Consider the following 16,826-nt stretch of genomic DNA (forward strand, 5'->3'; position numbering starts at 1 on the left):
TGCTGTGGTAGGAGTTTTTGAGCTTTTGAGGAACATTACCAGTTAAGATGGGCAAATGATGTCCTGGGAGACAGAACCTTCATAATAAATAGTAGCAGACACCAGACCCTTAATGTCCCTTCTTTTTTTCCCCTCTTCCCTTTCACAGGAGTAAAAATTGAACTAAATAGATGTGAAAACAGCATACTTACAGGTAAGTTCCACGTTAGGGGCTGTTCTCAGGCAGCAAGCAATAAAACATTCACTAGACACAGAATATTTCATTACAGTTTTTCCACTCCTGAAGGTGCATTGTTGCAAGGGAAATTACTGAATTGTCCTAAAGCAAGCTCAGTGTCCCTGCACTCACAAGCCAGGAAAACACCGGTGCTGCTTTTCAGAAGGCATGTGCCTTCTAGAAACAGAGATACAGAAGAGAAGGCTTCTTGTGCTCTCCTCCTCTTGAAGAGTAAGGCCACTGGGATAGCCTGCAAGACAGAAAGGCATCAAAGGAAATAGGTATCTGGATTTTGCTTAAGAAAATCCTAGGAATATCAACACTTTCCAATCAGAGCTTCTCTACCCCAGAGCTGTAAGTGTGATTTAAAAACAAAAAGACACAAAGGAAAAAAAAAAAAAAAAAAGAAAAAACATTTATTATCTGTGGCTGGATGCACCACTGCTTAGTGAAACACAGTGCTCACCCACACAGGGGCAAAAGGAGATCACAAGCCAGCAATGTATGGCATAATATAGATTATTCAAGCCCTCCAGGAGGGAACTCCTATGGCAGCACTGTAACAGAGGAGAGCCTCTGTCTGCAAGCACAGGAAGAAATATTAACGTGAAGGACATGTATTTACCACATCCCTGTAAAAATCCCACAAATATGACTCCACCAGTTATTCCACTCAAACTTCTATATGATGCAGGATGGTGAAATGACTTTATGCTGGTGAAACTCTGATGTGAATCTGCCTGCACACATTAAAATGAGCACCAGAGAAGGCATCTGAATATCAGAAGGTAGGCTGCACCCAAACACAACCTGCAGGGGGTTTGGAACCTTTCCAAACAGACAAGACCCCTTATCTACTTTGTCCTTCCAGGGCAGATCTCTTCCTTTGTCTCCCTCTGACCAGCAACATTTAACAATTTCCTGAACCTTTTCCTCCTCAATGCAGCCCATCCCCATTCTCTGTCATAGCTGGATCCTTCAGAGAATAGGTCTCTTTTCCTGTCATCACAGAAGTCTGACTGTCTTCTCAGGAGGTCAAAGCCTCTCCTGTGCCCTTTCCTCGATTTCTGCCACACCCACACATCTCAAGGCACAGAGACTGGCTGCAACCCAGGTGCACTCTTTGTAAAGCAAAATAACCCATGCTACAAAAAAACCCCCACAAACATAAATGGGATGGCATCCATCCAGGACATGCTCAGTTTTCTCTAAGGAGAACTAAGCCATAGTTTGCTGGGGAAAAAACTGCAGGAGAAGCGGCAGCCTTCAGCAACAGCCGTTTTTACAGAGCAATGCCAGCCCCCGTGGACTGGGACGAGCTGAGTGCCTGCCCCTGCTCTGGACAAGGCAGCGAGCGGCAATAACACCCAAACATCGGCCAAGGCCACGGCTGCAGCGGGGAGTGGAAAGGATGAGGATCTGCAACTTCAGCCACAGTGCAGGGAAATCACGTACATAGCACCACAATACCACTCGTATTTGAATTAGAAAACAATAATGTAAGTAAAGTAATATTAGTATGCACATTTCCTGAGAGAATTTTCTTTCTACAGAGCTCGATGTCTATTAGCCTTCAGCCAAAATAAAGGTCACCAGACAGTAGATTCCTTCTTTTCTTCCGTTAACAGAGAACGTAATCCAATCTGACGCTTTCAGACTGGGGAATTATTTTTTTTAATTGGGAACTGTAACTAAAACACTGTTATCACAGAAACAGTGTTGTGTTTTTAATTTTACTTATTTAAAACAAGAGCAGGCATTTTGAAATGGTTTAAGGTGAATGGGACATGATTTAATGGGACTTCTGTGGACAGGCTATGCGATTATTCGATTAGCCTTTTAGTCTTCCATTCAAAATTCAGCATGTCTCTAGATATTTTTGATAATGTCATGTTAGGGGTAATATGGTCTTAATATGTTTACTATTTACAGGTGCATGCACTCCTAATATGCCCTGACACACATAAATATGCTGACAGTCCCACTGTGCAGGCATTCCTGCAAACACAGTGCATCCCTCCCCAGTAAAGCAGCACAGGAAAAAAAAACCCAAACCAAACCAAAACTAAAACCAGTCAATTACTACATAAATATTTTAAAGCTTCATTTTTAGGTAGCACAGATGTAAGATACTCAGAGACATCAGGCAGTCTGCAAATTAGTAAGATTCCTTGTTCAGGAATTTTAGAGGAATTTGGCAAATATAACTGACATTTGGTCCATTCCTACTTAAAACATAATTTGATGCGATAATATCTGGCATTTCTTTAAATCTTTCTAGAAAAAACAAATTCTAACTTCAAATCACATCTTAAATTAATTTCAATTTAAGAATTCCCTAGCTATAATTATGATTTTTTAATTTTATAGTGATAAAATCTTCAATCTGCACAATTCCTAGTTCTGTAATTCACCCAACTAAGAATTTAAATAATAACATTTTATATCCTTGCAAATTACCAAAACAGTACAGTGTGATTCTTTGCATAAACTGTTGTAAACATACCAGGAATATGTTCAAATAAAATTCATAAATAATATTAACTAAATAAAATAGAGGACATCTCAATCTGTTGCAGGAAACTTTGAAAGCAGAAAAAAGGTTACATTCACTGAATATTTTATTCATTAAAGAGTATTCACACCAACCTAATCAAAAGTTTGGCTTTTGCATCCCCCTTTTCCTTTTGAAGCTGTCAAGTTCTGGTCTGAACACCACATTTGTTGACTCCTTCTGCCAAAGTCTTGTTTAGTTTACAGATTCACAACTGGACAGAAGGAAAAAGGGAGGCCTGAGACAGGCCGAAAGATAGACAAGAGCAGAGTTGAATAAAGCCAGATCAGGTGAAAAGGAAATGAGATCTGGAAAAAATCAAAAGGCAGGAGGCCTAGGGAAGGACAGGAGCACATATGGGAGAGGATTTGCAGATTGAAGGATATAATAATGGGGAATGGCAGCTAAGAGACAATGAAACCAGCAAACAGATGGAAGGAAAAAGGACAAATAAAGAGAAATAAAGTTCAAAAGTACCAGAAAGAGAGTGCAAGCTAATTAACAGAGAATCAGACAGAACGAGGGAAAGAAAGACACAGAACGGAAAATAGAAGATTTAACTATTAAAAAAACCCCTTACATTAAACTCTTCATCACACAGGGTTCCACATCAGGAAGCTATATTTCTATTTTTTCCAAGAAAATCCAATATTTGGAACAGTTTCAATGCTAAGGTAGAGCTCGTTAGAAAAAGAGTATATAACTGAACCTCCTGTATGCTTGTAATGCTAACAATATCTATTTTAAATAATCCTGCAAGTACTAGCCAGAACCTTCAGTTGTCCTCTCCATTTCTCTGTATATAAACAGAAGGAATTCCAAAAGGCAAATAAACACCTCTTGCCATCTGCTGAGAAGCAAGCACTGAGTCTTTATGAGTTCATTTTAATGAAAAACTTTTCAGAGATGCATGGTATGTAACATGATCCATCAACGTTTCAGTTTCACAGCCCTTATTAAGATAGACACGTACAAAATGTGGTAGATTCTCTGCTTTCCAAGAACGATATGTGAATTACTGGACACTATTTAAAGACTTATATTAATTTCTATAAACCTTACTTAAAAAGAAACCTTGGCAGTATAGACCACTGTATATGCATATTAGTATAAAACCTCACATATTTCAAAAGCTTACAGATTGCAATAGCTATTTTGGGTTTTTTTTTACATAAATATGGCATATGCTAAGATATTTTAAAAACACATAGATTAAACTGTATGGGTTATTCAATTTTATCACTCTTATTACTACCAAGGGAATACATATTTAGGTGGACAAAGCATCTAGGTGACCTGTGGAAAATATTAGTGCCTGTTTGCATAGGAAGACAACTTTAATCTCAAATTTCTTGCCATTGACTAAAGGAAGAGTGGATAATCTCTGAAAACAAATGCAGGTTAATAATAATTGCATTGATAATTCAGTTTCTTTGTTGAATATAAAGTACACCAAGGGCCTTTATCCTGCAAACAAGAATAAAGCAAAGTACGTTTACTCATGCCAGGCCTTAGGTCATAAAAATTAGCAAAGGCCATTATACCCAGGAAAGTCAGAACAGCATAGTCTAAAGATTTGTTCCAGTGAAATCACTTTAGCTTTACCTGCCTCAGGGATCCAAAGGTGCTGTTCCATATCGTAGGGAATGCTCACGCACAACTGTAGTACCTCTGTATTCTCTATAGGTGAAACAGCATAGTCCTCCTTTCTCCTTTTCTGAAAGTAAAAAGTTTCTTGTAAGAGCTTTTTTCCATTTGAGAAGGAAAATGGTCTACAGAAGTGTAAATTCTTCTGTGAGGGGGCTTATACAAGGACAGCTATACCATGCACATTCACTACAATAATCATCACGAACTGTCTTACCACTATACAATTTCTGAGTAGTCTGGGCATGAGGCATCTATTAGTGGAAAGACACCTCTTATGAATATAAACATCCAAGAATATTTCAGAAAGAAAGAAATGGATGAATATTTAGGCAGTGGTATACCTGCTTGGTAAATCACATTAATTTCTTAAATGAAAATGGCCCTTGAACATGTGTCAAACCAGTCAGCTGCTGGCTTTATTTGGGTTCTTTGTTGGTTTTTGAGTTGTGGGTTTGGGGTATTTTTAAATGTATATTTTGTTTAAAATAAAACCCCAGGTCAGTCTTGGTGTAATTTTTTTAGCTAGTGAAGTTATGAAACCCTGAAAAAAAAGGTGTTTTTAATGGAAAGGCTGACAACCCCTTAAGTGTAGTGCTGTGAATGATGGCACCTTGATCAGAGTTGGGGAAAACGTTCAACATGATATAAGCTACTGAACTAAGTTGTAAAATGACAAGGACTGAGTGAACAGTTTTTAATACAGATAATACTGTTCATGTAGTCTATAAATATAGAATTAAATGTTGACCTCTATCTCCCGTGTCAAAAGTCAAAGTCAGTGTCAGCACATATTGTTTTTATTTGTTTCAAGAGAAAAATAGATCAACAACATTAACCTCACAATGAACAGAGAATTGAATGAATTAAAAAGTAGTACCCCATAAATCCCTTTCCCTTTATTGGCACAGTGATAAAAATGCCTAGGGCTTAGAGGAAAAGGGTAGTCTCAGACACTAGTCTGAGATGCTCTATGTACACAGAGCTGTACATCACATGCTAAAACAGAGGAACAGAGATATTAAGATTCGTACAGTCGTATAATACACAATATCAATCAAATTGCGTCATAGCATCCTGAAAAACATGGCACGTCAGATATCCCTAAGACAAGTAGGTTATCACAAAATTATTTTTTCAAGCAACATTAGCCTTCCACCTACATTTGAAAAGCACATTTCACAAAACAGATTAAATATGCAAAAAAAGACTTTCTTTGATATTGTCCATACTCGCAGTATAACAATAATTTAAGACACCACCTGGAACAAATTCCGTTGTGTTTAGAGAGTTACTAGCTTCACTGGTCAGGTATCTCTTTAAATTGTTGGCTCATTGTGATAGGACTGAGAGATATGACATTTTTCTCCTGTTTAAAGAATCATTTTTTCCAAAACACCTCATAATAATAAAGGCCCCTATTTCACAATGCCGTAGTAAATTTGACAGTTAACTAAAATGAGCAGTTTCAGTTGCAAATTCAGTTTAATTGCAATTTTTAGTGCTGCATAATTAAACTGAAAATGTTCTAAAAAAATTCACACAGTCAAAACTAGGACAGAAACAAAAGCATTTTCACATTGGTTTAGGGGTTTTTTAATCAGTTTCTAGAGAAACTGACAAAAAGTAAAATTTAAAAATGAATCAGTTTCACAAAAGAAGAGGAATGGTATAATCTGAAAAATTCAGCTGTTAGTTTTTGTTTACATTTTCTTATCCTCCTGCAGCTTGTAGGATATACACAAATTCTTTTGGTTTAATGCTCCAATGATTATCTGCTGGCAATGTTGCATCATGTGAAAAACATTTTACAGCGTTTGCACTGTGTACTAAACACAAAAGCAACTAATTACGTTTGTCAAAACTGGAGCGTGTTCTGTGGTAGTTTAACTGGAACCAAACACTGTTTTTCTTCTTGAAATGGGCTGGCTGACTTTGAGTTTCACCAGTAAAGTGGAGGCTTGGAGTGAAATCTTGACTCATACATACTGCTAAAGGCTGGTACAGTGAAGCCAATCTATCTCTCAGTGAGAAAAGCCTTCTCAGGCTGAACATTCACAGGATTTGAAAGAATTTTACAGCTGGCTATAAAGAGCAACTTTTCTGCTCCACATGTATTCATGCAGCTTCTGGGCAGAACCAGTCATGGTGCTTTTCATAGCTGGATGATCAGAAGACTTCTCTATAACTTCTAGCAAAGAAGTAAAGACATATATTTTATTATACTAAAGGATTATTGGTGTGTAGGGCAATTCTGAATGGCTGTATAAAGCAAGTCACATAAGGTCTTGCTAAGATTGTAAAAACTTAATCATAGCTTCACATAGAGAAATAATGTTCAAACAGGGTAGGTACTTTCTAAGACACATGGTTGATAAAATTAGCTTCAACCTTGGCGTTAAAAGATGTGCTTTTGATTTGAAGAATACTGCCTACTGCACAAAAAAGTATAATGAGTTTGTTTCAAAAGCCTAAAAAAAGAAATTTTTTTTCCTCTCTTTATGATGATTTAATTCAAAATGTGTTCCTTATCCATTAACCCAGCTTGCAGATTGGTAACGTTATGGTATTGTAAGTTTAAAGTTTAGCTGCTACAACAGTCTGGTAAGAGATGCATCAACTCTATAGTGAGAATAATATGTGAGTTATGGTGGTGGTTCTCCACTGAGAAACAAAAATAAGATTCTGCATTATGACTTGTGCCAAGGTGCCCAGCCAGCAGTCTGGCAGCACAGGCAGCTGCCAGTCTGAACCACAAGTATTGGGATGGATACTAGCAGAAGTGAAGCTCTGCCGAAAGGGAATAGAGAAGTCTCACAGACAGCAGGAGCTGGATCTGCAGGAGCATCACTGGAGAGTGCACTGACTGGGGCAGGAGCTCAGCAGGGAGATAAACATGTGAATGATGCTGCAGCCTCCTCCTTGGTCTCATTTCATCAGCGCAGTACTTTAACTTGTGCTTCTCTCAGTATGTTGAAAGAGTCTGTTGGTGCTTGTTGTTCTTAAATGTTGAACAGCAGTAAGTTCACCCATTAAAAATGTCAAATTTCCCATATATCTATAAAAACAATGATCACATTTATTAAACCAACAACCATATTTCTTAACATTATTCCATCACTAGCAAGACACTGAACACCAACAACTCAAAACAGTAAAGAAAATTTGAGCATATGATCAGGAAATACAAAAATGATTGACAGTGACTCTTGATACTAAGTGATAGAAACAAAGTGTATTTGTAAATAACAATATCCGAACGCATAATTATTCACAATTTAAGAAATTCAGCAATCAATCCTGTGATGTGAATTTCCTGTTTGTCATTTTGTCCCAGAATTTTGAAAGCTTCCCGATGTTTGTTGTTCAGGTGGGAAAATTCTTTCTCCAGACATCACCCAAGAAGTTTAGCATCAAATGTGGCATGATAGATTGCACAGATATATACCCGGGATAAATTAATCAGCTCATGTACCACAGTAGATGCATTTCTAGATTACAACTAGTATATCTATATGTTAGGCATATCTATGATTTTCAACATTTCTTACTCAGTTTTGTAGATACCTATTCAAAAGTACAGCATTAAACTCATATAAGCTTTTTTTTTTAATCATATCTTCAGTGTTAAATGACAACACCATAGATTTACCAAAAATCGAAAATGTATTCATCTTATGCAATGATCTTCTACTTAAATTCAGTAAATTCACAAAAAGAAACATAGTCAATGCATTTACTATTATTTATTATTATTATTATTTATTATTATTTCAGTAATAGTGAAATGCAGATAAGTCTGGCTAGTTGAAATTTTAACACTAGCTCCAAAAACTTCACACATTTAGCATACTGATTCCAGTTATGGAGAAGCAAATTAGCAGATGAGCATTGTAATAATCATTAGTTAAAATTCTCTGATACAAGCTAGTGTCAGTTTCCACTTTCAGAGCTGAGGAAAATATTCATAAGCTTTTACTTCTTGTAATAGAGAATTCACTGTTAACTAGGATTCAGATCCCATGTGTTCAGTCTCCCTACAGACATGAATTCTCTTTTAGGGATTCTATCAAAAAGCTCTCATTGATAACAAAAAAAGAATAAAAATACACCATGGTAAAATGCATTCAGTCATTAGGATCCAAAGGTATTGAAACCTGCAACACCAGCTGCAGGAAAAAAACAATCAGAAGTACATCTTACCTTGATTTATTGAAACCACAATCATCTGAGAGAGAATATTATTTTCTATTAAAATATGCAACATGTAATTATTGATTTTTCCTGCATAATTTTTGCATCTTATATACCACACTTAAAAGAAAGATAGATATATGTGTATATATATATATATATTTAAACTTTCCATTAAAATAATAGATAGAAGATATCAGGGTAAGGTAGAGCAATTTAAAATCTTGTAAGGCCATTAACAACTACTAGAAAAATAGAAGTTAACAGAAGAAATTATACACCACATTTTCACATCTGGGCTTGCAGAAATAGCTTTTGCAACTCCCATGCTTCTCTCTATAAATGTGCTCTTATTGTCACTCTTATGATCTATTTGAAGAGAAATAAGGACAACCATAGAGCTGCACATGTCACTCAAAAACACAAACATGCTCAGTGATATCACGGAAAACCAAATAAGCACAGATCTGCCAATAAAGGAAGGAGAGGGACTCATTAGATCCTACAGTGAAACCAAGCTACAAACCAATCCAATTCAGAATTCATCCTTCACATTTACACTGAAACACATTTGTGGGATCTAGTTTACTAGAAATTGCCTAAGGGAAAAGAAGGGGAATCTAGAGTAATAAAAAAGCGCCAAAATGAATGAAGTGCTCACAACTACTATTGCTTCACTGATACTGGAGAACAGAAGCAGACAGCGTTTTGTCACAGTTCTGATATCCCCCAAATGTTGCTGCTACAGTATTTCTGCCCTTTCAGTACGATCTGAAAAAAAAATCATCTATATACATTACTTAATACACTGACAAGCCAAAAATTTTTATTAATATTTTAGGTTTTTACCCATTTATGGTTGCAAATTAATGAAATGACATGAGACTGAAGCTAATGACAACTGCTAATCTGTAAGCAACAAGCAAGGAAAAACTGATAGGAGTACAGCTGTTTTATTTTAATTGAGGAAAGATTTTGTGTTGGAAGCACTCAATATTCACAGCAAATTAAAAATAATGAAGTGAATTGATACCAATGATATTTTTTTTACCTACTATCCCTTTGTAAATCTATTTCTTCACACAAATTGACATGTCTAATTGATACATACGCTATTATTCCTCATTAGTAGGCTGAATAAAATAATTCTTGATTAAATTTATTGCAATTTACAATCCAGCATAATGTTTGCAAGCTATAAAAGTCAATCAACAGGAAACAGAAAAAAACAGATGACATTATTACTTCTTATATATACACAATAATTTCAAGTGTTTCATGGAACCTTCCTAAGCATTTCATTTCTTGTCAGGAGCTAAGGTCTGTCTCTAACAGGTCACTTCATTTTTTACATGACCATAATTATATTTCAGTGCGTACATTCTTCTGAGCTTTTTGATAAATATCACCTTTAATAAGCAAATTATTTGCGTATTTAGCAATCTGTTAGAAGTTGTCTGGAAGTTAGTCTTCTACTAACACTCAAACAAAATTATGCAGAACAGCTGATGATTTACTTTGTCTGGATTAGGGTGTTTGATTTATATCGTGTTATCACTGTGTGAAAAAAGTTCAAGCAAGTAACAGAAATGCAGAATTTCAGTGGAACAAAGGAAGTCAATAGCAAATTTGACAAGCAAAATATATATTCTATAATGCAAATTTTCCAACCAAAAAAGAAAATTGAATCAATGACAGTTCAGTCTGTTCTTTATAATTCCAACTTATTCTACACCTTGCCCTGGCCTCCACTACTTTGTAGGAAATTCTCTGGTATTATGAAACTAGCAGAGCAGCTATTATGTTCCTCTCTTCTCTAATGGCAAGAAAAGTATGTTATGACCAGACCATTTCTATGGCCTATTGCTCCTATTTCTCTGGAGAATGCTGGCAGCTGGCACAAGATTGCTGCCCTCACTTAAGCTGGTCTTCAGACTTGGAGAATAATTTACCCGAAAATGCAGTATATATGCTATATCTAGTACAGACATAGAATAGCCATCCTACTTTTGTCATCTTAAGTTAATACAATTTTTTTTTGAGGAAGAGCTTCTGTGCCCCGATTGTGTCTGTGCCCTGATTGTAGTCTGTGTCTCAACTTGTCCAGATAAGCTGGGAGAAATGGTTCAAAAAATCAGATATTATTGCATAGGACCACAAAATTGGAATTAAAAGCTAAAATATATTGGGAATGTTTTCCATTCGTATTATATATCATGTACTTTGTAAGACATTAAATAAAATTTATTTTCCAAAAATTTATTTCTGGTTCAAATCTAAGTTCGATTTATAGAAATGATGAGGTAGTTGACATCTAAAATTAAAAAAAAGAAATACTTATGTTTGCACAGATAACTGAAATTAAGGTGCAGATCTTAAAGGTGTAACATAACAGCCCCCTTTGAAAAATAATATTATTTTTATTCTACATATATTTTAAATTCACAATTCTATTTTCATATAACATAATTAGATTAACTTTTTATTTGTTGTTACTTAAGAATTTTGATCAAATCTTTGTAAAAGGCAATTTATACCAGTTTAGAAAGATCACCGACATTTTAAAACCAATACTTACTTTTAAAAAACAAGAGGACTTACTATTAGCAACAAAACCAGCTGTTTCAGAATTCATTTCCTATTTGATACGTATTATTCAGTACAGTAAACAACCTATCTGCCAGCAGTAAAAAATCAAAGAGCTCTATGCTGACTGAATAGCATCTTTTAAAGAATGCTAGAAAGTGGCCCAAAAAGGAGCCCTTAGAAGCAGGCACGGATTTTCTAGTGTTCCTAGGGGAATCTGTCATTTCAGAGAAAGCGCTGTCACCAAGAACTGCACAGTGCGCCACATCCGAGATTACCTTTAAGGGTGACCAAAAGTATTTCCAACTACTATGGCTATCCACAACAGAGCAAAAATAATCAGGAGCTATGGCAACCACTAAGCCTTATTTAAACTGAATTCTAAAATATATGTCCTCCTTGTCACATTCATCCACTGTCAAAGGTAACTAATTAATTAAATCTGTCCAGCCTATTTCTCTAGACAATATTTGAAAAATAGCATGCACACCCAGTTATTCATTCAGATTCAGGGTGATATCTAGGTCTATGCACACCCGGAGAGGGTAGAGGCCACCAACAGCTGTGCAGTAGGCAATCACCATCTCAGTACAAGCAAAAACCATGGCCAAAGGCAGTGCCGGCTGCCCACAGAAACCAGGGCTGTAAAGGGCCTTGTCCTCACCTCATGCTCTGCCCAGCCATGGAAAATGCACTCGCGCAGGGCTGCAGGTAGCGCTCATTCAAAGGGAATAGCATGGACTCCGGTGGCTGGAAACGTCACAAACTGGTGTGATGTCTCTGAGAGGGCTTCCCAGGGTGAGCCAGCTCAGAAGCTCTTGTTCTGGCCGGTGTCGCAGAGCCCCAGAGCAGACTTTCATATTTCAACACACATCATCTTGTCATCTCTTTTAATCTAGAAATACCATATTAAGAAAAACATGATAGAAAATATTATGATCAGCCTAAATACACCATTTTCATTCAGCTCTGACTCAATAGGAAGACTATTTTATAAATGAGCACAACGAATTGAAATTCAATAGTCTAGTTAATCCAAGCATATTGAAATAAAATTATACATACATATATATATATACACACACGTGCGTGTGTGTGTACAGGGAGGGCGGACCTACTACCATCACATACGTACTATTTCTATTATAAAGTTTGGTTAAGTAAGGAATGTAAGATCACAACTCTTTAAAGTTTAAGAATACCCTGCTCAGGATGATTTTAGCTGCAAACATAAACCCAAACCAATACATTTGTAACAGATTTGTAATTTCTGAATCTTAACTACGTTTGAAATTAATTAAAAAAAAAAAAAAATCACTCACTTTATTATATTCACCATCAGAGAAGACAAAGGTATTATCCAGTTGAGTGTATACCAAAAAAGAAACACACACATTAATATCCGCAATTTGATACCCATTCCAAACACAAGAAGTAACAAATTTGGTGACAAAGCTGTCAAAATATGTTCCGCAAATACATTGGCAAGAGATCTGGACATACTAAAGAAATTCAGTGAAACAAAATAGGTGCCAAATGGGGATGTTTGACAGAGTGTTCAAAAATACATTTAGACCAAAGCAGGAACACATCCAACAGAGAGATTCTCTACATAAATTATCATGAAACTATTAGAAATAATTGGCCAGTGATTTCAAAATATTACATATACTTTTAATGTTATCAAAGAGCTGTGTTGTGAACCATGTGTGATTTCTTGGCGATTTAATTTTTGGCCACACAACAGCGTTTTTAGACGCAAGTGAAAATACTATATTCCATACTGTAAGTCAATCTGTAGTCTTTGAAATTGCATCAAGCTTCCAAATGCTTTGAAAGGCTGCTAGGGGAAATAACATAAAAGTCTGAATACTCTGCGAGGCTGCAGAGCACAGCCCTTCCAGGGGCTCTGCCAAACAGATGACTCTGCCAGGCTGAAGAGAGCCTAGATAACAAAGACGTCATGACCAACGGCTCCAAGGGACTATAGCGATGTCTGTGGTCACAGCACCCCAAACAACCGTGTCAGCATGGGCATTGATCCCTGCAGCAGGTATCACAGTGCCAATACATGCTAGTGCACTCCTGTGTCATCACTAAAGGTAGATAGGTACAGGAGGACATAAGTGTTCTGCGAGTCTAATAGGGGCAGATTAACTTATATACAATGCTGTATTACAGGTATTTTTTTAGTAAAATAAAGTCAACTGAACATTTCCAGATACTTTTTTGAATGTAGATAACCACTGCAGAGAACCTGCATGAGGAGCAGCCCCCTGCTCTGCACTTCAGTTGCATGCGTTGGTAAATGAAGAGGACTGTCAGAGGTGCTGCCCTGCAGAGCTACCTATTCACACCTTTCGCATGCATGACATTCAAATTACTATTGTTTAACAGGTCTCAAGAAATAGAGCTTTATAACAGAGGAAATCAGAGCAAATCAAAGTAGACTACTCAGAAAGGAGAAAAAAAGAGGGCAGACAGCACATATACATAAAAGACAATGTTCTCCAGTGTCAAACCATTTCCTTTCATTCAGTCAATACAAAAGTAAACAGTACTGCATATTAGTTCTCTTACCATGGGTAAGGCACGAGTGTAAAACAGCAGCATTGGTAGCAGGATGTCAGGGCAGTTTACTTCTTCCCCGATTTGCACACCAGCTACATACTTACATCTTGAGCATGCACTAAAATCTGGAGTGCCTGCTCAAATCAGCTTGAAAGCTTAAGGTTCAGAGTATCTGGGGTTAAAAGCTGGCCCACCTGAAGTGTGTGGAAATATATTAATTAACTTCACTAGGGTCTATTATAATCTACAAAGGTTTCAATAATGCATTGATCTGGGCCTCCCATTAGGTATTGAGCCAAGTGAATAATGTTTGTCGTATGTTTGTTCTCAAAAATTTGTTGCTGAATGTTTTAAAAACATTATTATATACATATCACGAAATTCCCCCACTATTACCCTAAATTAAAGAAACACACCCTGAACTTGAGGCAGGGCAAGGTAAGATTTGTGACTGTCCTTAACTCCCAGCAAGCTCATTCCTTACACTTGAAATGAGCCTCTGAGAAAGCACTCTCCTGCACAGACAAGCTTTTTCCTAGTGAAGAAAGATCAATTTTCCTGAAAAACCAAAAAGAAAAAGGCACAGAGATATAGCTTAAATAGCCCATAACTCTGTTTATTCAACTGCAGTGAGAACTTTCCAGAAAAGCCTCATGCAGTGTATGTTGCTACTTCTCATTCATTTCAATATCTTCAGGGGCTGCCTCCAGCTCCTTTTTTGGTTTGGGAGCATGGCAAGGAAAAGCTCTGACTTCTGCTGGGGTAGAAAGTGGGAAGAGTTTTGTGGCTGCCTTTAGCTTTGTGCAAAACATGCCAGTTTTGGACAGCAACTTAAAAAATACATGCCAGGATAGATAAGGTTTTTTTATTTATTACCATAACCTTCATTCTGTCAAAGGATCATGGGTTTTAGCTTTGAACTATACCTTCCAAAATTGGTTACAGAGCTTTAAGACCCTTTGCTGGACATATATATAAAAGCTTCTTTGCTGGTCAAATTAATTTACTAAAAAAATTACTATCAGCAATGCAGACTGAGTTACTAAATGTGTGGGTTTTCTTCTGAGTGAGCTCTTTAAATTTAATATCCTGTTAAGCAGTATTAACTTTTAAGTTGCCATAAAATCAAATAATTGTATTTATTAATTTGTTTTAATTACCAAGCACAGATAAGCATATGTCCTACTTAGCCTGGGAAAATCTGAATGCACACCTGCTCCGACAAACAGTCTTTAAAATGAGACGTGAGGAAAATATTTGAATTACATTTCCCTGTTCCAACATACCATTTTTAAAAAGCACTTTCAACACTGAACTAGGCCTTTACAGTTAAGGCATTTTACAAGATGATACTGAGCTATGTTTCCTGTCTATGAAGAAGGCACCAGCATATAAAATGGTAGTGAATTTGCATTACCTCCAATCCATCATTCTTTGAGTGCGCAGGAAAAACTGTGAGACCTGCTGCAACAAAGCACAGCCTTGTGTTGACAGATTCTTATTTAAGTGACTGTGAATACAACAATTCCACAAATAATTTGTCAAGTGTGTGGCTGAACTAGCTCTGAACCCTGATAAATACCAACTCTCCTCACTGCTACAAAGGCATGATGTTCTGTGTGCGGGCAGTGAGTAACAAGCACCAGGATTTAACAATCGATGCTACTATATTTCTCTTTTCTTTGTGGTTAAAAAAACCTTGAAGGGTGGCTCTTTCAGCAGTGTTAAGTACTAGTGGTGGCTATGCCTTGCAAATCTAAGTAATACACTGCAGGCTGAGGTGGAAGGAAATAGCACACTGCATCCATTTTTAGCTGCATTTAAAACATATGGTTTATGTTCTCTGGTGAAAAACAGTCTTTACTGTATAGTTAGCAGGCTCTTGTTTAATACAGGCTATTATTAAACGGACCTCTTTCAAGTTACGATAATAGGACATCTACTTTGCTGCATTTCACATCCTAAGGCACACATTTCGGCTGGGGTAATTCAAGAGAACAGTCTCTTTTAGGAAAAATAAAGCAAACTCTAGGGGAACACATGTACATATCAATAGGGGAAAAACACACTCCTTCCAGGTATTCAATTGAAATCAAGATTGCATTTTTCTATCATGCAGTGCATTCTAAAGGCATTATGGATGTGCGAGAAAAAAATCATTTTTAAAGAAATGTAAATCTAATCAGTCTTGAAGCCAGCAATATATACATAAATGTCTCTTGCAGACATAATTTAGTATGCATTATTAATTTATTTTTCATAAAGCTTTCCAGCTACAAAAAGGATAAGTGGAAATGTGCACTCACATTGACAATAATGCTCATTTGTCAGGCAGGAGTGAACATATTAACAAATTTCTTGCTCCTGAAATCCCAACCTAAAGGATGTTCAGAATCTTCTTTGCAGAAAGACCAAACATGCCTATTACAAACAAGATTATTTCAGACATTTTAATAAAGTACCAACCTTTAATGGGACATGAACTTCAGCATGCTATTTGCAAGGCAAAACTGTTACAAACTCTGGACAGCAAAAAATTATAATAACATAAGTCAAATATATTTATACTTTTGATTATAACATACCAATGCCTATAGAAGTAATTGTGTGATACTATTAATGAGTCCCCTCGATGTAAAATGTTAATTAGTTATTGTTTATAAAGCAATTTCAAATAATGCAGAACTCATATACGAGTACCATCATGATTTTCCAGTCATTAACTTAACCAGAATTTGCATTTTGGGACTATAGCCAGTGACTTACATGCACTACTTAAGTCATTTTTCAAACACCCTGTCCCATCTTAATCTATTCATCATTAATCACATTTGGTCACTTTACATACAGAACACTATTCAGATGAAAGATAAAAGAAATACATTAATAAAATTAAAGCTAGAGTGAATACTTCAAAATATAAAAGTAGTGGAGGAATAGGGTTATCAAAGCAATTTATACCTTATGCCTATTAAAACAGACTTGTCTGAGCAAAAGTTCTGAGAGTTATTGCGGGTTTTTTTCCTGTAATGGAAAGGGTACTTAGACAGCCACCTT

Source organism: Athene noctua, chromosome 9 (genome assembly GCF_965140245.1).
Source record: "Athene noctua chromosome 9, bAthNoc1.hap1.1, whole genome shotgun sequence".
Taxonomy (NCBI): Eukaryota; Metazoa; Chordata; class Aves; order Strigiformes; family Strigidae; genus Athene; species Athene noctua.